Below are 27459 nucleotides of genomic sequence, written 5' to 3' on the forward strand. Positions count from 1 at the left end.
AGCACAGCATGTGACAGCCTTCTGAGAGCTGCAGGCACACACCTCATTCAGAACTTAACACAGAAGAAGTATCTTTGCAGAGAAGAAATGGATTCTGCCCTTCCCTTGGTTTTCCCAATAGTATGCAAATCCACCCTTGACACCTTTGGGCAGGGTCCTGCCAGAGTCAGGAAAAGAACCCAATTCCCTGCTGGAACATGAATTCTTTAAACCATGGACTTACATTACCATTCTAGACTATGATCATGGGACCAAATTCAGGATTAGGACCATGCAGAAAAGCAAAGGTATTTCAGGAAGATACGACTTAGACCTATCCAGATACTTGCTCTTCTTTCTCCTTCTGTTAAGGATGAGCACTTGATACCAGGTTTGGTTCAAGAACTAGGAGAGCTTAGGATGTTTGTCAACATTCCCTCAATAGAGTTGCAAGATTTTCAATATAACTTCAAACAATAGTCACAGGGCTTCCTGGGGCCTGTCTGTGCTGTCGTAGTTGTAACTCTAAGGCTATCAATACTTATAAATACTTATACCATGTCATTTAGATATAGTTTACAGCCCATATGAGAATTTGTCTTCTAGTCTCTGCTTATTGTGATGATGAGCTACATTATCGGCAGTAATCATCTTCTTTTGTGGTTTTTGTTTTCCACTATGCTATCATAACTTTGTAAAATACATTAGGGAAATGTGATACTAATACGTGTGCAATATGTCCTGTTTCTCCCTGTAGATAACAATCATGCTGGCCTAAGCATACTCATGCCATAAAAAGCTACAATGCTTCAGCTTACTTATTCTTCATGATTTTCTTTTTCTACATGAGAATTCCTGAGCCCCATAAAATATAGATGCTTAGCAATTTGCATCTATTTCTTGGTAACTTTTTAAGTAGGAGAGGGTAATTTTGAACAAGTATGATTCTTTATTAAAGAGTAAAGATAGTGATGCTACTACTTCAATTTAATTGGGTTGAATAAACATTTCTTGCATGCCGGACCATGTAAATGCTGGTTGAGGCAAAAAACGAGAAAGAATGGAAGGCTCAGGAACTTAAAGCGGGTCACTTTTGTCACATTTTATTGGCCTCAAATCTAGCTCAGATTCAAGTGAGTGGATAGAGACTCCGCCTATGCATGGGAAGGCTATTGCGATTGCAGAGTCATGTTGCAAATTGCTTTGCTCACTGAGATGGGAAGAGTTTGTGGTCATTAAACAACATACAGTGTCAACTTTGTTTTAAAGAAGCTGAAGAAGATGGCCACTCACTCAATTTTAATAGCCCTTTTTTCTTCAATTTAAGAGTCATTCAAAGTTGAACGTGAAGGTGCAGTTAAGCTGTGAAGGAACTTATGCTTTGTGCCAATGTTTATAAGGTACACTTTAAAGCACCCACAGATGCCTGAAGTTACTAGTATAGGCTGCATAACCATCTTTTGTGACAAGATGCCCAGTTAAACTTGAATTCCAAACAAGCAACAAATAATGTTTTTATAATTTTTTAGACATCTCACTGGTAGAGGATAATTTTTTATTATATTTAATAAGTATGTCTTCCCTTGTTAGCAGTTCAGTTTGGCATGTATTCTCCTAGAACTTTCCTGTGAATATTCCAGCCTATCTATATAAGTTTTAAAAAATAGAATCATTTTTTACTGTTACTATTTACTATTCTTTCCCTTCGTGTCTGTACATTTAGATGTAACTCATTCTTTTCAAAGATGCCTGATATATAATGTTATAGACACACAAGTTTATTTACTTAAGCATCTACTGATGGCTATTTGAACTATTAGTACTTTTTCTTTCTTTTTTTTTTTTTTTTTATTTTTTTTCTTTTTTTTTTTGCTTAAGTGACTACAGAAGTAAGTACTTTTTCTTTCTTAAAAAAATCTTTTTTAAAGGTTAGTCAAGTGAAGGAGTGGGAGTGGAGAAGGAACAAAAGAATCTATAACTGGTTGTGATCAATTAGTTGTGAACACCACTGCACTCAGATCAGCTTATTAGTACTTCTTCATTACAAAGAGTGCTACAACATATATTCTTACACTCCTATTTTTTCACCTTGGCAACCAGGTATATTTTAATCTTTCCTTTTATGACAGGAGAAATAATCTAATTCATAGCAAATACAGAAACAATTTTGGAGCACACTCCCATAGAAGTATGAATAAGAGAAAAAATTATTCAACAAGCAAAAGAAAATATATCGCTTCTTTTCGAAAGACAAACAGAAAGAATGAAGAAATCTGATTTGCAATTTAGGGAAATGAATGGGTGGAATCAAACTCAGCACTTTGCGTTTGACTAGGAAGGCCTGAAAGCAGAAAGGGTTACACAGGAATAGATTGGATTGGGAGAGCTGAATTTTATCTTTCATTACTAATGATACACCTTTATCTGATTTCTTAAGTTAGTAATCCATACCCTTACACTTTCCCAACTTGTGGAATGCCCTCTAGGCTTATTTTAGTTTCCATTACCCCTTTCGGAACATCACTGCATTTATTTTGTTTCTTTTATGTTTCTGAAAAGAAACTAATAGTGACCCAAAGTGAGGACTGTGAACCAGAGATGATAATATATCATGATGAGGGGCGCAAGAGGTTTCCCGTGATGTTTTTTCTTCTTCTTCTTCTTTCTTTCTTTCTTTTTTTACAGACAAGGTCTCACTTTGTTGCTCAGGCTGGAGTGTAGTGACGCAATTATAGCTCACTGCAGCCTTGAATTCCTGGCCTCAAGCGATCCTCCTTCCTCTGACTCCCACGTAGCTGGGACGACAGGTGTGTGCCACCACACCTGGGCAATTTTTAAAATTTTTTGTAGAGACAGGGTCTGTTGCCCAGGCTGGTCTCAAACTGCTGGTCTCAATTGATCCTCCCACCTTGACCTCCCACCTTTCTCAGAGCTCTAGGATTACAGGTGTGAACCAGCACACTTTGCCTTTGTTTTTCTTGGTGCAAAGATATAGAGCTATTTATTTCTTGTTTTTTTCCCCTGGGCTATCTAGAAAGGATGGAAGTATCACTGTGCAAAACCTTCAACAATACTCACCCTCATCCAAATAAAGGAAAAGAAACCAAATCCAAATCTAAGCTTGGAACATAGAGAATACATATATTAGAATATATATAATATATATATTAGAATATATAATAATATATATGTTAGAATATATATATAGAATATATATGTATAATAGAATACATATATTAGAAACCACCCCTTAGTAGCCTGAGTATTGGAACTCATAAAGATCTTCACACCCTAAAAAAAAATTTTTCACACTCATTTTTCTTAGCTATTTACCTTCACTCTGAAATCATAAGATTGATCTCACAAGTTGGAGCAGTATCTTAAGACCATGTTAGCTCAGGAGTTGAACATTGACAATGTCTACATGGTCCATCAGCAGGGTTGCAAATCTAGAAATCTAGAGTAGAAAGGGAGGTCAGACAAAGGATAGAGACAAAAACATAGAAAAGAATGGGGAGAGGAAGAAAGGGAGGAAGGGGGAAGAATGAGAAAGGAAAGTGCTGTTTATGTTGATGACAGTTACCAGTGGTGCCCCAGGTATAGTTTCATTTTTGATTGTTCATCTTTCTCCTACAAACTTGAGCTCCTTGTAGACTGGACAATGTCTTATTCATCTTTGTTTTCCTGATGCCCAGCATGATGTCTGACAAACAGTCTGTGCTCAGGAAATATTTGTAGGCCTGAATCAGATCATGCTAGACTACTAGTGAACATTCTAAAATTTAAATTTCATAGCTAGCCCTGGGCATAGGTATGTTTGTGGCCAGAAGACTTTTAATTTTTTTTTTTTTTTTTTTTTTTTTTTTTTTTTTGAGACAGAGTCTCACTCTGTTGCCCAGGCTAGAGTGCCGTGGTGTCAGCCTAGCTCACAGCAACCTCAAACTCCTGGGCTCAAGCAATCCTTCTGCCTCAGCCTCCCGAGTAGCTGGGACTACAGGCATGCACCACCATGCCCAGCTAATTTTTTCTATCTATTTTAGTTGGGCAATTAATTTCTTTCCATTTTTAGTGGAAAGGCTGGTTTCCACTGAGCCTTTTGCTCAGGCTGGTTTCGAACTCCTGACCTTGAGCGATCCACTTGCCTTGGCCTCCCAGAGTGCTAGGATTACAGGTGTGAGCAACCACGGCTGGCCCCAGAAGACTTTTATAGACAAGCTTTTCTGTTGATTGAAGGGCTTGTGAAAATTACAGATTCCTGGGCCCCACCCCAGAAATCCTAATATAAGATATAATCCTAATATAAATCCTAATATAAAGGTGGGGGTGGGTGGGGCCTGGGAATCTGTACTTTCAACAAATGCCTCAGCTGTTTCTGATGCAGCTTGGGAATCAAAGGCAGCTTGTAAACGAGCATATTAGATGTTGTAAGCTTTTGGAATTGCCCTTGTACTTTAGGCTGTAACTGCCTAGCTTGATCTGAGAAGAATATATGAATATATGATCATCCTAACATGCAAATTTGCCAAAGAGATTAAACTAGAAGAGGGTAGTCACAGTGCATCAATATTCTTAAGAATCTTGGGTTTCAAATGGCTGGTCTTCCTCGTGTGTCTGAAGATTTCTAAGAGTTCCTGCTCCCTAGCGCCAGAGACCTAGCAAAGAAGTTGTACAAAGGACACAGATCAAGAGGCACTTACTTGCTTTAGAAGAGCTTCTGAACCTGTTAACTGTTTACAGATTAACTCTTTGAATGAGATGCGGCAAAGATACAGAAGGAGATTAATTGTTAATAGAAAAACAACAGCAAAATGCCAATACACATAAGATATGTTGCAGTTTGCTAATAAACAAAGAAATACTCGTTAAAAACACATTGGGAAGTGTGTGTGTGGGGTGGGGTGGGGGAGGCAATCCTGACAACTACATTGGTAGGTGTCCCTAATTTTAAGGGAGTTTTTATGGATGAATGACTACTTAATTACCACACTTGTAATAAAGTGAGCATCACCTTGCCTGTGTGCTTTGTGTCACCTCTGGGATCCACCCAAAATTACTGACCACAGCTTTAATCAAGATTCCCTAGCGAGAGGAACCCACCGAAAATAACAGAAATAGCCAAAGCATTTATATATGGTACTTTACACATAAAGCACATTAACCGATTTCTTTTGTTCACTATAACCTTGTGAAGGAAGAGGATTTTTTCACTATTATTCCCATTGCATAGATAAGTAAACTGAGACTCAGAGGGGTCCCTTGACGTGCTGTTAGCTTACGTCTCTGGTGTCCTCACGCTACCACACTGGCTCAGCAATAACAGTACTATACCATAAAATATGTCTGGTGACAGTGCCCTTGCCATTTGACCCTCATTGTACTTCTTTGATCTAAGTATGGTGGAAGTCACCTTTTTTTTTTTTTAATGCAGTAGGTAACTGAGGCCTAAAGGTATTGTGACAAATCCACAAGACTGTAAAAGGCAGCTTGTGGAGGTGGAGCCCAGAGTTTTGCCTGCACAGTCAGAAGCTCCGACGGCTTTGGTAGCGGGCCCTGCAAAGCAAAAATGAAAGGCCAGCCTTCGATGCCGGGCCTCCAGGTACCCTGTGGCGGATCCGACTGCGGGGCATAAGGCCCTTAGGCGATTCGCTAGATCTGAGCCCAGGGCCTTAGGTGGCTGTGGGTGGGGCCGGGCCCACAAGGTTTAAGTAGAATCTAGAATTGCTAGGATTTAGGAAATACCGGCTTTCCAGCGCTCCGGTCTCCACCTGAAGATGATCAACATATCTGAGATCTCAGCTGACATAGGGCACCCCGTAAGTAAAGGCAGGTCCCGCAGCCCCCGTTCCAGGAGCTGGAGGCGGGCCAGAGCGGAGGTGGTGGCGAAGTGGAAACCCGACGCGGCTCGGGGATCCCGCGCGCGGCGGGAGGGGCGGGGGACACCTCGGGAGAGGAGGCCGCTGGGTGGCTGCGCTCGCGACCTGCGGGAGGAGAGGCAGAGCCGGCTCGGGCCGGGCCGCGAGCACGGAATGCGCGCTTCCCGGCTGCCAGGGGCGCGGCGCGCGGGCAGGGACCCGGGCGAGCCGGGGGCCGCGGCTCGCGGAGGCAGCGGGACAAGTGCCCAGGCCGCCGTCCATCCCCGTCCCTGCGCGTCCCCGTGCCTCAAGGTAAGGTAAGCGTCGGCCCCCCACCCCCGCCGGCCACTCGCGTCCCTGACGGCGTCTCGGGGACTCGCAGCCTCGAGTCCCGCGCGCCGGCTCGTCCCCACTGTCGGCGCGGGGCGCGCGGGACGCTCTGGGGCCCTGGAGAGCGAGGGCGCTCCCGGCCGCTGGGACAGCGCGGGCGACGCTAGGGACAGGAGTGGGCTTGTGCGGTCAGGAAGAGGAGGGGAGATCCTGGGCACGCCGTGGTCTTTTCTAAGGCTGTCAGACCTCAGACTGGCTCTCAGCTAGTTTGTCTGGACCAGAACACAGTGCGTATTGCGCACGCTGGGTTTCAGGCATGGCACAGGACAGTCGACAAACGTCAGCTCATTTCAGCCTACTCCGGCGCCGACAGCACCGTCTCTGGAGCCAGGTAGCCTGAATTAGCATCCCAGCTCCATCACTACCTTTGATCTTGGGCAAGCTACTTTAACCTCTGCTCTTCCACTTTCTCATCTGGAAAATAGGATAATAGGTTTTATAGCCTGAAGATTAAATGAAATGCTCTATACCATGTACACTTGGAACAATGCCTAATATATTCAGCCTGTTATAAGAGTTTGCACTTTTTTTTTTTTTTTTGAGACAGAGTCTCACTCTGTTGCCCCAGCTAGAGTGCAGTGATGTCATCATAGCTCGCTGCAACCTCAAACTCCTGGACTCAAGCGGTCCTCCTCCCTCAGCTTTCTGAGTAGCTGGGACTATAGGCGTGCGATACTGCGCCTGCCTAATTTTTCTCTTTTTAGTAGAGACAGGGGTGTCGCTCTTGCTCAGGCTGGTCTCAAACTCCTGAGCTCAAGCGACCCTACCCCCTCTGCGTCCCAGAGTGCTAGGATTATAGGTGTGAGCCACAATGCCCGCCAGGCCTGCAATTCCTAATCTGGAGATAATCCTATAAAGTCTAGGTGTCATTAACACCCCTCCCCCCACCGCACCCCCAAACTCACACTGCTTCACGGTGAGGAAAATGAAGCTCAGGGAGAAAGGTAGAGCTGAGGTATGAACTCAGGTGAGAACAGGGATGTTCTAGCCATACAGATGATTGTGATCATTTGTTCTAGGGAGAAAGGTGATCGATCACCTTAACTGCTAAAGTGAGAATTGAGTTCTTCAGTTTCTCCCACCACCCCCCATACAAGTGTTGATGTTTCACATTGCCATCTGCTTTAGATTCTTCCACCACGGATAACACGTTAGGTATTTTGGCTGGACTGGCATCTGGCTTGGCTAAGAATCGGTTTGGTTGTTTCTTAGGTTTGCCACCAGGGATTGTAACCATCTGGGATGGGAGTTAGCAGCCAAAGAAAGGACTTTGATCCTTTTTTTTTTTTTTTTGGATCAAAGTTGGAGATGAGTACACTTCGGTAATATTAAACTTGTCTTGATAGATAAGGGCATTGAATAGCATTTGAGTTGATTGTCTCCCAGAGGGGGAGGGGAAAGAACCAAGCAATATATTGGCAATTTGATACAAATTCTGATATTTTGCCTATTTACGATTCTTTATTATAGCTAATTTTTTTTTTGGGGGGGGGCAGGACATATACGTTTAAACTGTCAAACATTTGGTAAATACTGTGCCTGAAACATGTCATTCGTTTTTCTTTTCTTCTTTTTTATTTCTCACTGGGTTTTGCTTTTTGTATTTTTGAGACAGGGTCTTGAACTCATGGGCTTAAGCGATCCTTCCGCCTCAGCCTTCTGAGTAGCTGGGATTACATCCTCCCGCCACCACTGTCTGGCTGCTCACTGCATTTTACATCATGACTTTTCAGTACAGTCTAAAGAGCCCAGATAGTCTCAGAGTGACTTTTCACCACATTTCTGGTAGAGTCATACAGTGCTGTGACTGACGTTGGCCATTCTATCTATAACTCCAGTTATTTCATTGTGGCACATTAGAAGGCTACATGGCACCTATTTTTTGCAAAATCCATCACTGTCAGGTAAGGCATTATGATGTGGGTCTCAGTAGTGATTTTCTTCTTCTTTATTTCTTAGTTTTGTTGAAGTATTACATACACATGCTTCAGAATCAAATAATTTCATAAGGTTTATTACCCAAAACAGCAGACCCCTCCATCATTTCCTGTTGCTTTTCAGAAGTAATCATGCTCATCTCTTTTAGCTAGTTGATATTTATGCATGTCTCTAGATAATGCTTATAATTGCTCTTTCTTGATTTTTCAGGTTTAGTCACCATGCATTGACTTTCCAGTGTGGAATGTGTGGATTTAACTCTCCTCTGCTTTCCTGCCCCCTACCACTCACACGCATCTTACCTGTTCCTTCCATTCGTCCTCTGGATATTTTTATCTCGTAATTTTTGCTTAGGTCAATATTTAGTTAGGTCAACATCCCTACACACTATTAAGAGCTGAGTTATGGAGTATACTATGATTACTTTCCCTTTCTTAATTTTGTTTTTCACCAGTTGTCTTTTTGTGTGTGTTTGCAGAGTTTTCACCAATTTTACCATAAATTCCTTACCACTTGTCTAAATTTTCTGTCAAGATGTCAGATTTAACAGCTATTATTTCATTTCCGGTACAGCTTTCTAACCTGCTTTGCCAATCCAGACTGGTTGCCCTTGATGTTTAATACATGGCTGTTACTTTGAGCTCTCTCTTCATTCTCATCGTGGGGATTCACTCTGTCCCTCTGTTGTGCTGGATTTTTATATCTAAACAATCCAGTGAGTCTAAATCTTCAAAAAATTTCTTCCATTATTTACACGGAATAGGTTCTCCAGTAGGTTTCCGAGAAAGGGTATATGTAAGATAAATTGAATCCATGTATTCTTATAACAGATTATCCTTCCACATAAAATTTTCTAACAATCCAAAAATAATTTCTTATTTTAAATAATTCAAACACTACAAATAGTAAGTCAAACAAAAAGTTTGCTTTCTACCCCTCACCCACTCTCCATCCAATCGAGAGACAATCAAACTGTTGGATTTGGAGTATATTATTATCATTATTGCTGTTGTTGTTATTTTGAGACAGAGTCTCACTGTGTTGCCTGGGCTAGAGTGCTGTGGCATCAGCCTAGCTCACAGCAACCTCAAACTCCTGGGCTCAAGAGATCCTCCTGCCGCAGCCTCCCAAATAACTGGGACTACAGGCAGGTGCCAGCATGCCCGGCTAATTTTATTCTATTTTTAGTTGTTTGGCTAATTTATTTCTATTCATGGTAGAAACAGGGTCTCGCTTTTGCTCAGGCTGATCTCAAACTCCTCCTGAGCTCAAGCAATCTTCCCACCTCAGCATCCTAGAGTGCTAGGATTACAGGTGTGAGCCACCGTGCCTGGCCGTGGAGTATATTATTTAAGTATACTTTTATATTAATATAATTATGTATTTTTGTTTTGATTTGTGCATGTATTTTTATTTATTTATTTATTTATTTATTGTTTTGAGACAGGGTCTTGCTCTGCTGCCTCAGCTAAAGTGCAGTGGCGTCATCATCCTAGCTCACTGCAGCCTCAAACTCATGGGCTGAAGCAATCCTCCTGCCACAGTCTCTTGAGTAGCTGGGACTACAGGCACATGCTACCACACCTGGATAACTTTTAAATTTTTTGTAGAGATGGGGTCTTCCTGTGTTGCACAGGCTGGTCTTGAACTCCTAGGCTCAAAGGATCCTCCCTCCTCAGCCTCCCAAGTAGCTGAGATTATAGGCATGCACCGCCTGGTGGACCAGGCACATTGGCTCATGCCTGTAATCCTAGCACTCTGGGAGGCTGAGGCAGGGGGATTGCTCAAGGTCAGGAGTTTAAGACCAGCCTGAGCAAGATCGAGAGCAGTCTTTACTAAAAATATAAATAAATTAATCAGACAATTAAAAATAAAGAAAAAATTAGCCGGGCATGGTGGCGCATGCCTGTAGTCCCAGTTACTCGGGAGGCTGAGGCAGGAGGACCGCTTGAGCCCAGGACCGCTTGAGTTCGAGGTTGCTGTGAGCTAGGCTGATGCCATGGCACTCTAGCTTGGGCAACAGAATGAGACTCTGTCCCAAAAAATAAATAGAATCATCCTGTACACATTGATCTGTAACTTCTTTCACTTAACAAAAGTTCCTGGATATTTTTCCATGTTGATACATATTGGTGCTCTCTTGAATAGTATGTTCAGATAAGCTGGAGCAATCAAGATCACACATACGGTATTATCTCGTCACGAACAGTCTTCTATATTCCTTCAGCCAACAAATATTGACTGAGTGCCAACTGTGTGCCAAGTCCTATTCCAGAACTTGGGAATATACAGTGAAGAAAGCTTTTATTTTTGAGATAGAGAGGGACAGTGAGATGCTTCTTGATGGAATTGAGCTCAGTTTCAGCTTTAGTTTGCTTGCTTTTTCTTTCCTAGAGTACCAATATCACATAATCATGGCTCTTTCTCTTTCTTGGTATTAAAAGTTGAGCTATCCACTATTCAATGAGTATACAGAAAAAAAAAAGTTGAGCTAAATACTTTGAATGCCACTAGAGCAACAGAACTATACCACTGATATATAGAAATAGATTCTTTCATTTAAAAAATTTTTAATTTCATTTAATGTTTTGAGGCAAGGTCTTTCTCTGTTGCCTGGGCTGGAGTGCAGTGGCTTCATCATAGCTTGCTGCAACCTCAAACTCCTCATCTCAAGTGATCCTCCTGCTTCAGCCTCCTGAATAGCTAGGACTACAGGCACATGCTACCCTTGACTAATTATTAGAAATATATTTTCTGAATGGATAAAGAAAATGTGGTATATACACACAATGGAATATTATTCAGCCTTAAAAAGGAGGGAAATTTTGAGGCATGCCACCACATGAGTGAACCTTGAGGAAATTATGCTATGGGAAATAAGCCAGACACAAAAAGATAAATACTGTATGATTACACTTATAAGGTATCTAAAGAAATAAAATTCATGGAAACAAAAAGTAGAATGATGATTGGCAGAGCTGGGGGAGGCAGAAAGGGGAGTTGTGTAATGGATATAGAGTTTCAGTTTTTCAAGATGAAAAAGTTCCGGAGATTGGTTGTACAACAACATGAATATACTTAACACAATTGAACTACACACTTAAAAATGGTTAAGATGGTAAATTTTACGTTCTATATATTTCACCACAATTAAAAACAAACAAACAAAAAAAGATTCTTACACAAACTCCTTCATAATGGGAATATAAATATAGTAGTTGAATTTGCTTTCAGATGGGGTTCAGCTTTTTGCTGGATAAATATCCAGTAGTGGAATTGCTGGATGGTATGGCAGTTCTATTTTTGTGTTTTTGAGAAATCTCTGTACTGATTTCCATAGTGGTTGTGTGAATTTACATTCCCACCAACAGTGTATAAGGGTTCCTTTTTCTTTGCATCCTTGCCAGCATCTGTTATTTTTGTTTTCTTAATAATAGCCATTCTAACTGGGGGGAAATGGTATCTCACTGTTGTTTTGATTTGCATTCCCTTGATGATTAGTGATGTTGACCATTTTTTCATATACCTGTTGGCAATTTATATGTCAGTTTAAAGAAGCATTTGTTTAAAAAGAAACAACAACAAAAAAACAGGGTCTTGCTATGTTGCCAAGGCTGATCTTAAACTCCTGGCTTCAAGTGATCCTCCTGCCTTGGCCTCCCAAAATGCTGGGAATACAGGTGTGAGCCACCATGCCTGCCTGCTTCTCTTGTTCCTTGAAGCATATAATTAGACTGTTTATTTGAAATCTTTCTACTTTTACTGATGTTGGTGTTTATTTCTATAAATCTTCCTCTTAGCACTGCTTTTTCTGTACTCCTTAGGTTTTGGTATTGCATGTTTGATTTTCATTTGTTTCAAGAAATATTTTTATTTTCTCCTTAATTTCTTCCTTGATCTAATGGCCATTTGAGAGCATATTGTTTATTTTGCATGTATTTATGGCTTCCAGTGTCAGCTCTTGTTACTGATGTCTAGTTTTATTTCACTGTGGCCCAAGAAGATACTTAATATGAGTTTGATTCTTTTCAATTAGTTGAGACTTGTTTGTGTTGTAATATATTGTCTATCCTGGAAAATGTTTCATGTGCTGATAAGAATGTATATTCTGTAGGGGCTGGATGAAATGTTCTATCAATATCTGTTAGGTATATTTGGTCTAAAGTGCAGTGTAAATCCAAGGTTTCTTTGTTAATTTTGTGTCTAGATGATCTGTCTAATGCTGAGAGTAGAGTGTTGAAGTCCCTAACTATTATTATGTTGAAGTCTCTTTCTCCCTTTAGATCTATTAATATTTGTTTTTGTATATCTGGGTACTCTGGTGTTTAGAGCATATATGTTTGAAATTGTTATGTCCTCTAGCTGAATTGATCTCTTTGTCATTGTATAATGACCTTCTTTGTCTCTTTAAAGCTTTGTTCTTTAAATTTTAAAAGAAACATTTTATTGTATAGTGATAATTTGCCAAGAGAGTATATTTTAGGTACTTTTTTTTGTGTGTGTGATAAAAGAGAGAGAGGGAGAAAGAAGGAAAGAAAGAACTCAGCAAAGAAAGAATGAAAGAAAAATAACTATATGAGAGTATGGGCATGTTAATTTGCTTGATTGCAGTAATCACTTCACTGTGTCTATGTATATCAAGTTAACTATAAAAACGTCATGTTAGGCCAAGTACAATGGCTTGTACCTGTAATCCTAGCACTCTGCAAGGCTGAGGTGGGAGGATTGATTGAGGTCAGGAGTTTGAGATCACCCTGAGCAAGAGTGAGACCTTTTCTCTACTAAAAATAGAAAAATTAGGGCATGGTGTTGTATGCTTGTAGTCTCAGCTGCTTGGAAAGCTGAGGCAGGAGGATCACTTGAATCCAGGAATTTGAGGTTGCAGTGAGCTATGATGATGCCACTGCACTCTAGCTGGGGTGACAGAGTGAGACCCTAGTTTCAAAAAAAAATTAATAAAAAAACCCCACAAAAAACCAAAAAACCCACATCATATTGTACATCTTAAATATATTCAATTTAAAAAGCATAATAAAGAGAAACATTTTAAACTTTAGATAGTTCAAATAGTTGGTGAAGATTACCTAGAAATTCAAAATATACTAGATATGTATTCTAGAGTCTGCTGAAATATTTATTTTTGTAGATGGCAACTTTCTATTTCACTCTATCAGTAACTAGTTATGTACTCTGTGGCTCATTTGTAGCTGGTTCCATACCAATGTAAGGTAAGAGCAACCTGAGTCCTACATAAGAACATTTTTGTTATCTTTGCTATCATTTCCTGAACATAATTCAGAGATCCTCTGTTCAGAGTTTTACTTTATGACTGGATTTAGAATTTAGCGAAATAGGTGCTCCATAATCATTACAGAGTCCTGCACCTCTGACGATAAAGAAAAGAGCACAGGTCACAGAACACCAATTGTACTGCTAAAATTTAAATGAACTTTCTGAGTTTCATGGTACAATCATAGGTATGAGTGAAGGATTATGTATGAGATTATTCATTAAATTTTTATCTTTTTATAGTTTTTGACTTAAAATCTGTCTTATCTTACATATGTATTGTTACTCCTGCTCACTTTGATTTCCATTTGTGTGGAATACCATTTTCCATCCCTTTTAATCTTTCACAGCTGAGATGAGTCTCTTGTAGGTAGCATATAGTTGGTCATGATTTTTTTATCTATTCAGCTGGTCTATATATTTTAAGTGGAAAGCTTAATTTGTTTACATTCATGGTTATTACTGATATGTAAGTGCTTATTCCTGTCATTTTATTAATTGATTTCTGGTTGTTTTGTATATCCTTTGTTTCTTTCTTTGTCTTTTATTGTTTATCATTGTGGTTTGGTGGTTTTCTGTAGTGATTACATTTGAGTCCTTACTCTTCTTCATTTGTGTGTTTGCTCTGTCAGTGCATTTTATGCTTTCATCTGTTTTCATAATGGTAAATATCATCCTCTCACTTTCATGTGTAGGACTCCCATTAACATTTCTTCTTCTTTTTTTTCCCCTTCTTTCCAAACACCAACCTGAACCAGACCATAAGCATCTCTTGTAGGGCTGATCTAGCAATGTTGAATTCTCTCAGCTTTTGCTAGTCTGGGAAAAACTTTATTTCTCCTTAATTTATGGGTATAGTATCCTTGACAAGCAGGGGTTTTTCCCAGCACTTTGAATATATCATTTCATTTTTTCCTGGCCTTTAAGGTTTCTGAGAATTCTACTGTTTGTCTGATGGGGATTCTCTTATAAGTGACTAGACACTTTTCTCTTGCTCTTTTTAGAATTCTCTTTGTTTTTGACTTTTGACAGTTTAACTATAATGTGTCCTGGAAAAGACCTTTTTAAATTTTATTTTTTGGGGAATATCTCTAGGCTTCCTGTATCTAGATGTCTAAATCTCTTGCTAGACTTGGGAAGTATTCAGTTATTATTTCATTAAGTGTATTTTCTATCCCTTTCAGTTTGTCTTTGTCTCCTAGAAGACCAACAATTTGAATACTTGTTCACATTACAGTGTCCCATACATCATGTAGGCTTTGCTTATTCTTTTTTATTGTTTTATCTTTATTTTTATCTGACTGGGTGATTTCAAAATACTTCTTTTCAAGTCTTGAAAGTCTTTCTTCTGCTTTATCTAGTCTACTGTTGAAGCTTTCTAATGTATTTTGTATTTCATTCAATTAATTTTTCAGTTCCAGAATTTCTATTTCTGTTTTGTTCTCTTTTATGATATGTATCTCTTCATTAAGTTTCTCATTCTATTCTAAATTATTTATATGATTTCTTTGTCTTATTTTTAGTATTCTCTTATATCTCAGCAAACTTCCTTAAAATCAATATTTTGAATTTTTTCCCCAGAGTTTCATGAATTTCTTTTTCATTGGGATCTGTTGCTGGAAAATTCTAATGTTCCTTTGGAGATGTCATATTTCCTTGCTTGCTCATGTTTATTGTGTCCTCATTTTTTTTTTTTTGTGACAGTCTCACTCTGTTGCCCAGGCTAGACTGCCATGGTGTTAGCTTAGCTCACAGCAACCTCAAACTCCTGGGCTCAAGTGATCCTCATGCTTCAGCCTCCTGAGTAGTTGGGACTATAGGTGCACACCGCCACACCCAGATAATTTTTTCTATTTTTAGTAGAGACGGGGTCTCACTGTTGCTCAGGCTAGTCTCAAACTCCTGAGCTCAAGCGTCCTTCCACCTTGGCATCCCAGAGTGTTTGGATTACAGATGTGAGCCAATGGGCCCAGCCTATATTTTGTCCTTATGTTGTTATCTGCACATCTGGTGGTCCATACGATTTCTTTAGCTGTACCCAGTGTCAGTAATATCTGAGATTTCCTCAGTTGCTTAGAGTGTGGTTCTCAGTGGAGGCCGTGGTGAAGTTTTGCAGGAAATAGGGATGTCAGGTGGGCCAATCCTTAGACCTCGGTGATGGCAGCAGCAGACCAAGTGTGCCTGTCCTTCAGCCCCAGGGTAGTGTACATTGGCACGGGTGTTAGTGGGTTCAGGTGGGCCAATTCTTGGGACTCCCGACAGCTTGCTTATGTGATAGCAGTGGCAGTGGAGGACCAGGTGGACACACATGTTCTCAGGCCCCAGAATAGTGGGTGTGGTGTAGGTGATGGCAGTAGCAGTGTTGGAACAATTCTCTGGCTCCTAAGTGGTCCACACTGGTGTTGGCAGTAACTGGAACAGGGTGGGCAGGCAATTACCAGGCCTGCAGGTGGTGTGTAGGAGTAGGTGCCATCTGTGGTGGTACTGGCAGGTTGGCTGGGACCATCCTTATGCCCCCAGGAGGAGTGCTCAGGTGCCAGTGGTGGTGGATGGGATAGGGCTGTCCCCAGGCATTTTGTTGGTGGGTCTAGGCATTGGGGGTGGGGTGGAGTTGGGCTGGGCAGGCCTGTCCTCAGCCCCTGCCCCATGTGGCACATGTGGGCACTGGCTGTTTAAGTTAGGAACAGGGTGATCCCCAGACCCGTGGTGGAATGCTGGGGTAGGGCTGGCAGGCTGTTTCAGTGCCAGCAGCCATAAACAGGTGGCTGCAGAGTGCTTGTTTCAGCTCCAGGTGATATCTATAAATAGGACAGTCTTTCCTCAGAGAGCTTTTTGTTTTTGAGATGGAGTCTTGCTCTGTGTGCACCACCAGCTAATTTTTTCTATTTTTAGTAGAGATGGGGTCTCGCTCTTGCTGAGGCTGGTCTCAAACTCCTGACCTCACGCGATCTTTCCGCCTTGGCCTCCCAGAGGGCTAGAATTATAGGTGTGAGCTACCATCCCAGCAACTCTGAGTGCTTTTAAATACGTGGCAACACTGCTACGGAGGGCAGTGGGGTCACCACCAATGGCATATGCTTTGGCCCTGGTGGCAGTAGCCAGTGGGAGCGCCTAGTTGTGGGCAGGGGTTGACAATGGGCTTCCAAGGATGTGAAGATTCAGAGCCTGTTGGGTCCCCAGGGCGGGATGCAGTGTAGTGGGGGCTGGATCTCAAAATGATGCTGTGCTTGCTACAGCTGCTTAGGATTTGGGTGTGTGGGACCCAGCCTGAGCTTCCTCTCTGGAGCAATGCATCATGGGGTCTCCAGGCAGCTCTCAGGGTCTGGTGGGTCGAGGGGCTTTCCCATGGCTAGGTTGGCAGGAGTCCACTGAGGGAATGTGGACCATTGGGGGTCACTCACTTTCCCAGCACTGGGGAGCCTCTTCAAGCTCCCAGCTGATCTCAACTGAGCAGGCTTCCTTGCTTCCCTCTCCTTTCTTCCTTTAGGTGTTTCCTGTCATTTCTCTGTGGAATTCCAGCATACTGGCTGGACTCCGTAGTTACCTAGGAGTAAAATTGCTGTGTTTAGCCTTTTGAAGAACTGCTAGAATTTTCTTTTCCCAAACAGCTGCATCATATGACATTATTATCAGCAATCTATGATAGTTCAATTTCCCCCCATGCTTTGTATTGTCTGACTTTTTGATTATAGCCACCCTAGTGGTTGTGAGGAAGTACCACATGGTTTTGCCTTTCCCTGAAGACTAATAATTTTGAGCATCTTTTCATGTGCTTATTAGCCATTTGGTCTCTGGTGAACTTTCTATTCATATCCTTTGTATGGCACTTAGTTTCGATAAGCTCTTGAGATTTTCTCCTGAGAAATGTATGTATTCATATCCACACAAAAATTTAGTACAATTTCTAAGGGTTCATGATCTTCCTGATATCTTTGTGGGTCCGAGGATTCCCAAAGAGAACACTCCATGTGGCAGAGGTTTTTCAGGGCATTATATATTCTTGATCTCATTCATTATTATTTACCAGGGACCTCAAAGGATTTGTGTGATGATCAGATATTTAGGAAAATGCTTTGAGAACTGTAAAACACTATACTGTTTCAGGGATTGGTATTAGCACAAATTCTGTGAGTAAGTGAGGTGAAGTGAAGTTCCTAAGGGTGTGGACTCAAGTCAGATTGCCTATGTATGAATCCTAATGTCACTTTTATGAGCTATTGTGTCACTTGGGCAAATTACTCAACCTCTCTAAGATTCAGTATCCTCATTCATAAAATGGGGATAATAACTGTACACAGGCACTCTTGGGCAGGTTAAGTGAGTTAATAAACAAAAGTGCTATGCATTACGCAGGTGGGCACTTAGAGAGTGCTGAATAAATTGTTACCCTGCAGTTAATATTATCTTACAGAGCAGGTGAACCTGTGAATATGAAAACATTCTTGCTTCTTTCTGAAGAAAGTAGATATATCTTTCATTGATCTTTTAAGGAGGTTTTTTTTTTTTTAAATTGAATCTTGTAATCTTCTCAGGAAAGAGACTTTTCCTCCCAGGTGAATTTAAGTTTACAGGGTAAAAGTACCCTGTAAAAGATCCTTGGTCTGTATCAGTTAATCCCCACTAACCTTTGTCACCACTATTAGTATCTGCCTTAGAGGGCTTAAAAAAAAAAAAAAAAAACAATCTTTGTCCTTATCTGGCCCAGAGAAACTCAGCCTCCTAAGCAGGATGTTTTTCTCTTTGATCCCAATGTCAAGCAAACAGAGAGAAGAAGGTCCAAAGTCTTAGAATGTAAAATCTTTCTAAAATTAACTAGAGTTTTTAGGACAGCTTTCGGAATGCCAAATGAGGGGGGGAATTCTTCAACTGGTGTAAGACTTTACAGATTGGATCTTTATTCTTGAAGGGAACAAAGAAGCTCGGGGTTATATTTGGCTTTCTTAAGCTCCACATAACCACTGCCCTAAAAAAGAAAACTGTTCTTGAGAAGCAACTCTTCTCTCAAAGACAATTCAGAAAGGAATTGCATCTTGGCCTGGCAAGGTGGCTCACACCTGTAATCCCAGCACTCTGTGAGGCTGAGGCGGGAGGACTGCTTGAGCTCAGGAGTTCGAGACCTGTCTGAGCAGGAGCGAGACCCCGTCTCTACTAAAAATAGAAAAATTAGCTGGGCGTGGTAGTGCGCACCTGTAGCCCCAGCTACTTGGGAGGCTGAGATGTGAGGATCGCTTGAGCCCAGGAGTTTGAGGTTGCAGTGAGCTATGATGAAGCCACTGCACTCTACCCAAGGGCAACAGAGCGAGATTCTGTATCAAAAAAGAAAGAAAGAAAGAAAGAAAGAAAGAAAGAAAGAAAGAAAGAAAGAAAGAAAGAAAGAAAGAAAGAAAGAAAGAAATTGCATCGTTCTGGTGGGCACTTGGGTTTAGCAAATATCTGGCTAAAGGGCAGGGCTGGTGAAAGACCAGGAATCCTATTCCCCGAGGGAGCCCTTCCTGGGTCCTTCGCTGTGGGTGTCCTCTCTGTGGCAGGGTCTCTCCTTTCAGTTTAACTGAAGGGAAGAGCGGCTGTAAGGTGCAGAGTGAGGCCTGGAATTCCAGTGTTTTTCCATTTTACTCATTGACCTATAGATAATAATGGTGGTTTTAAAAATTATATATTTATTTGGTGGCCTAGCTTTGCAACTGGAGGTGGCTAAGGTATAATGTTCCTCTTTATTATACAATCACAAAATATTATAAGCATTTGAGGGACACATTATTCAAAAAAGAAAAGCTTCTTTTCTGTTTTTTAAATCTCTCCTTTACTATTGCCTTTTTGGGTAATTTCAAGGTCTATTTCTTACGGGTAAAATGTATTTCTTCTCATCTAATAATATCAGAAGAAATTAAATAGAGAAGAAATGTCTTTGTAATCAAAACCCAGTGAAAATGGAAACCTGTTCTGCATTTCAGCTCCTCAGTGACTTAGAGAAAGGTGTTGTGGGGCAGGAATCCTCTCTTTCCTTCCTTAATTGCACTGAAAGCACAGTTAGTCTCTAAATAACAACATTGGAACTTTGAATATCAAGTGTAACAGCAAGAAGCAGGACTTGGGAAATTTTAGCCTAGCAAGTGATATTTCACATCTGCCAACTTTTGTTATGGGATTCTTAGTATCCTACTGGCCGACTTCTGAGTCTCAACTTCCTGGACCACCCTTATTCTATTAAAACATCTTTTTCCTCTTAGAATTTTAGGGGAATCAGTTATTTTGGATGTGAGGTTTTGTTTTTCTCTCCTGAATAAAAAACTGGTTTGGACCCTACCCTAAATCATTATTTTAAATTATAATAAAAATATTAAAGATTTTAAAGATCGTTTAAATGAAGTTAAAAGATTTTTCTGTTAAGTTAAACATTTTAAAAATAATCTTAGTTTTATATTTTATATATATTTGAGACAACCTCTCACTCTGTTGTCTGAGCTGGAGTGCAGTGGTACCATCATAGCTCACTGCAACCTTAAACTCCTGGTCTCAAGTGATCCTCCTGCCTCAGCTTCCTGAGTAGCTGGGACTATAGGAGCATGCCACTGCAGTCAGATAATTTTTAAATTTTTTTGTAGAGACAGGGTCTTGCTATGTTGCCTACGCTGGTCTCGAACTCCTGGCCTCAAGTGATCCTCCCACATCAGCATCCCCAAGTGGTGGGATTACAGGCATAAGCTACTGTGCCCGCACTCTCTCTTTTTGTTGACTTCTCATTTGTCTACAGATAAGGTCCTGTTTTCTCATCTAAAATAAACTGTATCTTAACTTTCTCTACAAAATGTTGTGACCGTAAAAGACCTTTGGCATTAGTATTAGTTAGAACCTGCCCCTCCTATATAAAGAGGGAGTAAATATTATTTAGTCACATAACTGGGCATATTACTTTAGCTGAAGCACATAAAACATTTAGCACAATCTTTGGCATATATAAAAGGCTACATTAGTGTTGGCTTTTGCTTTATATATTTGACTTAGTGGCTGTTGTTTTTACTGTTGTTTCTCCCAAGAGCATCTTATACTGACTAGCTGACTCCTCTATATTGCAGCCTATTTCCTGAATCTCTCTCAGTTTGTTCATTATAAACAAAACTGACATCCTCTTTACTGTTTTTGGCAGTATTAAACACATCTTACCAGTTTTCCTTTGAAATTTCCTACTTTTCTAATGAAGCAAAAATTTTTATTAAGGAGAGAAATTTTCTCCTTTCCCTAATCATGCCACTATCCTGGTTAGTAACTCTTTTCCTTACTCCCTGAACTCTTTTTTTCTGCACCCTCAAGTTTAGATGTTTCCAAAAATTCTTGGCTTTTTAAAACTCTGGGTCTACAGGTTTGCACCACCACACACAGCTAATTTTTACTATTTTTAGTAGAGACAGGATCTCACTCTTGATCAGGCTGGTCTCGAACTCCTGAGCTCTAGAGATCCTCCTGTCTCTGCCTCCCAGAGTGCTAGGATCACAGGCATGACCCATCACGCCTGGCCAAGGTCACTGATTTTAATGAAGTCTTTGGGAGAGTGGGTGTGGTAGGCACTAAAATATGTAGACTAAGATACACAGACTAAGCTATGCATGTGGGAACTGAGACCACCTGGGAAATGGTATATTCTTGCTCTCACACACCTTGCCCTGGTGTCTACACACAGTCACTCATGGGCAGTAGTTCTCTATGTGTGGTCCAAGGACTCCTAGAAGTCCCTGAGACCCTTTCAAAGGGTCTTCAGAGTCAAATTATTTTCATAATGGCATTAAGATGCTATTTGCCATTTTTATTCCTTCTCTCATGAGTGCAGTTTTACAAAACAGTGGAGTTTTCCAAAGGTTACATGATGAATACACAGTTATCTCACAAGACTATTAAAATACTCTTTCCTTTTTCAACTACGTGTCTGTGTAAGGCTGATTTTCTTTTTATACTTTATACAGAATCACTTATTGAAACAGACTGAATGCAGAAGCAAATATGAGAATACAGCCATCTTAAGTCAGACATGAAAGAGATTTGCAAAACTACCAGACAATGCTCTTTTCATAAACTTATTTTTTTGAAAATTTTTATGTTAGCATGTAATAGGTTCAAATCAACTAACAAGGAGATATTTTTAAAAATTCCAGTTTTAATTTCTTATATGTTAAATATTGGTAAACATGAATTGTATAAATAAAAGCTTTTGGGGGGCTGGGTGCAGTGGCTCATGCCTATAATCCAAACACTTTGGGAGACTGAAGTAAGAGGATCACTTGAGGCCAGGAATTGGAGACCAGCCTGGACAACATACTTAGACCCTATCTCTATAAAAAAAATTAAAAGTGGCCAAGTATGGTGGTGCATGCTTGTAGTTCCAGCTTCTAGGGAGGGTGAGGCAGGAGGCTCACTTTGGCCCAGGAGTTGGAGGTTGCAGTAAGCTGTGATATGCCACTGTATTCCAGCATGGGCAACAGAGCAAGATCCTGTTTCTAAAACACACACACACACACACACACACACACACACACACACACAGCTTTTTAGGAGTCCTTGATAATTTTTATGAGTAGGAAGGGATCCTAAGCCCCAAAAGTTTGAGAACTACTGCTGTTGGGCATGATATATTCCTGAATGTGGAGTGGTAATGAAACTGCCCCCATTTTTAAAATCATTTCTCTCTCTGCCTTACTTTTCACCTTTCCAGTCTTCTCTCTAATTCTTTTAGCAAAGCTTTTTAATTTGTCTAAGTTGCATATGTGGTATGTGTTTCTACCAAATTTTATGAAGCAAATTCCTGTTGTGGCATTTTTTTTTTCTGCTGTGTTACCCTAACAAAATAAGACAAATAATCTCATTGTATATCTAAACCTGACTATGCATGACATAAATAGAATTTAACCTGTAACTCCTAGTAAAGACTTTATTGTCCCAGAGGATGATAAGTTTCCTAAAAGTCAGTATTTAAAAGTATAAATTTCACTGGTCAACCGAAGAAGAGGTTTTTTAGACTATATAGATCACTGAGATGTAGCCTCAGTAAGGTTTTGGGTAATGTAAAAGGATATTTGGAGCATAAAGTCCATCTGTGTACACAGATAACAAATTTGTGGGTTTTTGGTTGCTTGAAAATTGGAAGGATTGAGTGCATCTAATTGGAAAATCTTAATAGATTAGAGTAGTTATACTGCAAGTAAGCCCAGCATTCAATTAAGGCTCTATATTTTACTATCCAGGGGCAGTTGCAAAAAACACTCACCAACAATGCTTCCATTGCCTCTTTCTTTCTTATCAAAATGACTTAACATGATCTGAAATTATAAATGTTTCATTTGTATATTTAATTCACTAGGAGACTAGTCAAACCCTGAAGTGTGTATAACAATTGAGTGAAAGGGTGTCTTTTACTACTATTTTGAAATTGAGTTTTTAGGCTGAAATCATCAGGCCTTTATCCAATTTGGAAAGAAGAAGGGGTATGATATTACTTTAGTCTTCACCTTTATGATAAACTCTACTTGAAGGGTCACTGTTGAATTCCTCTTATTGGCCTTGTAGAGGATTCATAAATGTTTTACTCATTTTCTTATGAATTTATATGATCTAGAAATTCCTTCTGAGGTTCCAAATGTCTTTGTTTGACAAATCCAGTGTATGAAATGTTAGTAAAATTTCTCACCTACACAGCAGTGACATTTAATATTCCATTTTTTAGAGATGTTACGAAAACAAAGACTACCAGCCAAATAGTGTGCACCTTTTCCCACCCCAAACTAGAAAAATGTATAAGGTTGTCTTATGCACTCTTTATGAAGCTCTGCCTAATGCTACCTCCTAGACAAACTATATAGTAGAAACTCAGTCAGTATAACTCATGGCAGTGTTGGTGGAACAGGCCCTTGATTTTGGGTTTGGATGCTGTTTTTCTGAGACTGTTCTTCTTGGATCAAGGGAGTCAAATGAAGTATCCCCGCATCATTCCTGACAAAAGCGGGCAGAAGGCCCTGAGCTGACTTTTCCAAGTGAGTGGGCTGGCTTTGCACTGATAAGAGTTTTCCTGAGCCCACAGATTGATGGTTGGTACATCCTGGAGTCCATCTGCCTGGCACTCAGTTCGAAGGGGTTCTCAATCCAAGAAGCTCTGTAGAGAAAATGGCAAATGTCGATCTGGAGTCTGGAAATAAGATTATACTTACCTATTTGATGCATTCTAGTGTTGTGGATTTCAAGGTAAATAAGAATGCCTGCTTTTGAAGTGGATTACAATAAAGTTAGGAGAGAAAGGGTAGCCCAGTGCATACAAATAAACACTGTTAGTGCTGTGGATGTGGTTAAGATAGAATGGGGAACAGGAGAATGGGAGTAAGCTGTCAGTTCCACCGCAGAAGTATTTGATAGATGTTAGATTATTTTTTAAGACGCAAAAAGAAGACAAATGACCTGTTACCATAGTTTCCTTTTACCTCCAATCATGGAGCCTTAATGGATGTTAAACAAAAAAATCGTTTTCTGAAAATTAAGGAACACCTCTAAGATCATGCTTTTTCAGAAATTCCCCTGAGAGAATCTATTATCTGGGAACACTAAAAAGCTTTAGAGCAGAAAACACAGGCTGAGCATCACTAATCTAAAAATCTGAAATCCAAAATGCTCCAAAATCCAAAACTTTTTGAGTGCCAACATGATGTCACAAGTGGAAAATTCCACACCTGACCTCATGTGATAAGTGGCAGCCAAAATGCAGTTAAAACTTTATTTCACATACAAAATTAAAATATTGTATAAAGCTAACTTTAGGCTGTGTATATAAATTGTGTATGAAAAATAAATGAATTTCATGTGATGACACAGGAAAATGGACCCCAAAACTGGGGTCTGGCCTGAAGGCCAAGAAGGTTCTCGGTTTCATTCAGGAAAGAATTCAAGTGTGAACCTTAAGTTGGAAACAAAAGCAACATTTATTAAACAAACAAACAGCAAGCAGGGTACTCCATAGACAGGATAGCACCTGTACATTGCTGGAGAACTCTATTTATGGCTATCTCTTGATTATATGCTAAATAAGGGGTAGATATTCATGGGATTTCTGGGGAAAGGGTAGAGATTTCCAGGAATTGAGGGGCTCCTCTTCTTTTCATACCACGTAAGGTACTTTCCAGGGGTTGTGATGTAGACGGTAAACTGTCATGGCGCTGGTGGGAGTTTCTTTTAGCATGCTAATAAGTTATAAGCAGGGGATAATGAGCAAAGAGTGCAAGCAGAGGTAGTTTACATGACCATCTTGGCTCTTACTGGCCTGAACCTGCTTCTTTACTGCATCCAATTTTCCTGTTTTTGTCCTAGACCTTGGTTCGGGTCTTGCATCTCTTTATAGAGTTGGGCCTGCTGATTTTCTATCTCATTTAGACTTGGGTGCTGTCCCCCAAATATCTCATTTTGTTCATTTTTGTACATTTCTTTGGAAATCTCCACCTTCATTCGGGCCTAAGATTGGATGGCAAGTCTGATTAAGTTTTAGGGTGAGACACACTGAGACCAACACTACTTCCCTTCTTTCTCTTTCTCTCCCACAAATAACAACAATTAAAAAACAAACAAAAACATCCAGTCTCTGAAGACTGCCATGATACTGCAGAAATGGCATCATCCCCACTCTCAACTATCACGGCCACAACAATTTGCTGCTCCAGTGGTGGATGCCAGCATGTTGGATGTTTGTCCCATATGCTGTTGCATCAGAACCAACAAACATTTGGTTCTCTGTTGAACTGAATTTGGGGCCTCCCCACTGTGTGATGGGGAATATAAAGAGAAGGGTACTATTTTGATCGAGGTAGGGGGAAAAGTAAAGTTCTAAACTGAGAACAGTTTGAAACACTTGCAATTAAGGCTGTTTTTCTTTTCCTGGTAGTTTTGAGATAAGATATGGGAATTGCAGGAGGAAAATTTCTATGTTCCTGTTAAGACACAGGCTTCCTGTTTACACCTTTGGAGGGAAAATTGTATACACACGTTCCCCAATTTCTATTTTAAGTGTGTTCATTTTATTACTCGTTCTATAACCATTGCCTTGGCCCTGGGGCAACAGAAATGACTGGCACTGGGCCTATAGGAGCTGGAGTCCAGAAGGAGAAAGCGGACAGTAAAGGAGCATGAGCGACCTGTGAGGGAAATGTGGAGGTCAAGATGGGTTTTTCTATGAAAACAAATACATCAAAGTTCAGTTCCCAGGCCACCGACCAAAAGTTGATTTTTATGTTTGATATTAACAATAATAGCTAAATTTTATTGCGCCTTAATAAGTCCCAGGAAGCATTTTTAAATCTTTAATTTATCTAATTTAAGCCTAATTTATCTAATAGCTCTATGAGGTATTATTATGATCTCCATTTTATTTATTTATTTATTTTTATTTTTATTTTTTATTTTTTTTTATCTCCATTTTAATAAATGAGCAAACAGGCATGAAGAAATGGAGTAAACTTGCCCAGATAATCCTACTTCCCAGCCTTTTAAAAGAGGGAATAGTTGAGCACCACTTGCTTAATTTATATATTTAGGCTCCTGAATTATAGACTTTTTTTTTGCATCTGTTTTTAATAGCTAATTGATGTACATGAAGTTTAATAATATCAATTTTGCAGCATGGCAACCTGTCTAAAATATTTGTTGAATGAATTCATAGATTCAGATATTTTGAAATTCAAAATGAAGAATTCTTTGAGGACAAACTGACTCCTCTGTAGCACCTTTGTCAGTGCTTTGAAAAAATTAATACTTAAGAAATGTCTGTAGAATACATAAATGAAATTGTTATCCTTTTTGAGTAAGGGACAGGGCTTACTGATTCTAAAAAATTGTGTCATTTCTTATTGATATAAGTAGATTGTGAATTCTCTGTTTAGTTCCTTTTAAATTCTATGACTCTGGATTTTTCCAAGTTTTTGTTTGTAGTGCTTTGCCAGTTTAGTGAATTTCTTTTAATGTATAAAAATATTGCTGACTATGCAAAAGGATAAGAAGGTAGAATGATTTGAGATGAATCTGGCCTTGATCTGGGAAGTTTTCCTTACTTATAGATACATTTTAAATACACAGGGACCAATCAGTCAATCTGGTTTTTTCTCCCTCCCTTTTGCTTAACAAGGGCCCATTATCTAGCGTTCTATTCAGTGGTGAACACTTATGTTTAGGGTCGGCACACGTTGGACAAGATTCATTGAACCATGTAAAGGATTATGTAAGTTGCCTTATTTGTAAATCATCTGGAGACCTGAGGATAGTGTGATAATGAGATGCCACAGCTGCATTTGTAACATGTTTTCTGGCCCAAAGCATTTATTTCATCCATGGTAGGATGTGAGTAGATATAAGAGTGAGGTGGCAACTGGTCCAATGTGGAGTATGAAAAAGCCCCCTGTAGAAAAAAGCTCACGTTCACTCTGTTCTCATACATATGTGTGTATGAAGGTACATGGGCACTTACTGCTATGTTGAAATGTTTTCATAGTAGGACAAAATATTTTCATATTAGGACAAGGCCAACCTCATTAGTTAGTTGTCTATCGTGGATGCAGTGTACTCTACCTAGACTTGTGATACGGCTTATGAGGAGCTTGGCTGTGCTTTGAATTTTGTAGAATGGAAGAGAATTTTATTTTATTAGGAGTGAGTACCCATGTCCCACTTGGATTTAGGGACAGGTATAGCCTGTGCAACATGAAGCTGCACAGCCAGTGCTAAGCTATGCTTGCAGAATGCACATCAAATCTTGCTGAGGTTGCATCTCTCCTCTTTCCAGCTTCCGGTGAAATCTTAGCCAAAGTGGGACTTTATGAGTGAGAATTTTGAAGTTTTGAGAGCTTGATATTCTCTCCATAGGCTTATGGTACAAGATATAAAAGTGCCTTTTAGCAGAATTAAGAGAACACACCAGTTATATCTTTACTTCCTTGCCAGAGGTTTGTATATTTAGGGATCTTGTTACTTAAGGTGAGATTTTTGGACCAGTAAACTT

General features: G+C 40.0%; 1 protein-coding gene across 1 annotated transcript in view; it reads left to right on the forward strand.

Annotated features, from left to right (window-relative positions):
* Positions 1-27459, forward strand: part of TRPM6 (transient receptor potential cation channel subfamily M member 6) — a 162915-nt gene that overhangs the window by 13740 nt on the left and 121716 nt on the right. The window lies entirely within an intron of this gene.

The sequence above is a fragment of the Microcebus murinus genome, chromosome 12, assembly GCF_040939455.1.
Source record: "Microcebus murinus isolate Inina chromosome 12, M.murinus_Inina_mat1.0, whole genome shotgun sequence".
Lineage (NCBI taxonomy): Eukaryota > Metazoa > Chordata > Mammalia > Primates > Cheirogaleidae > Microcebus > Microcebus murinus.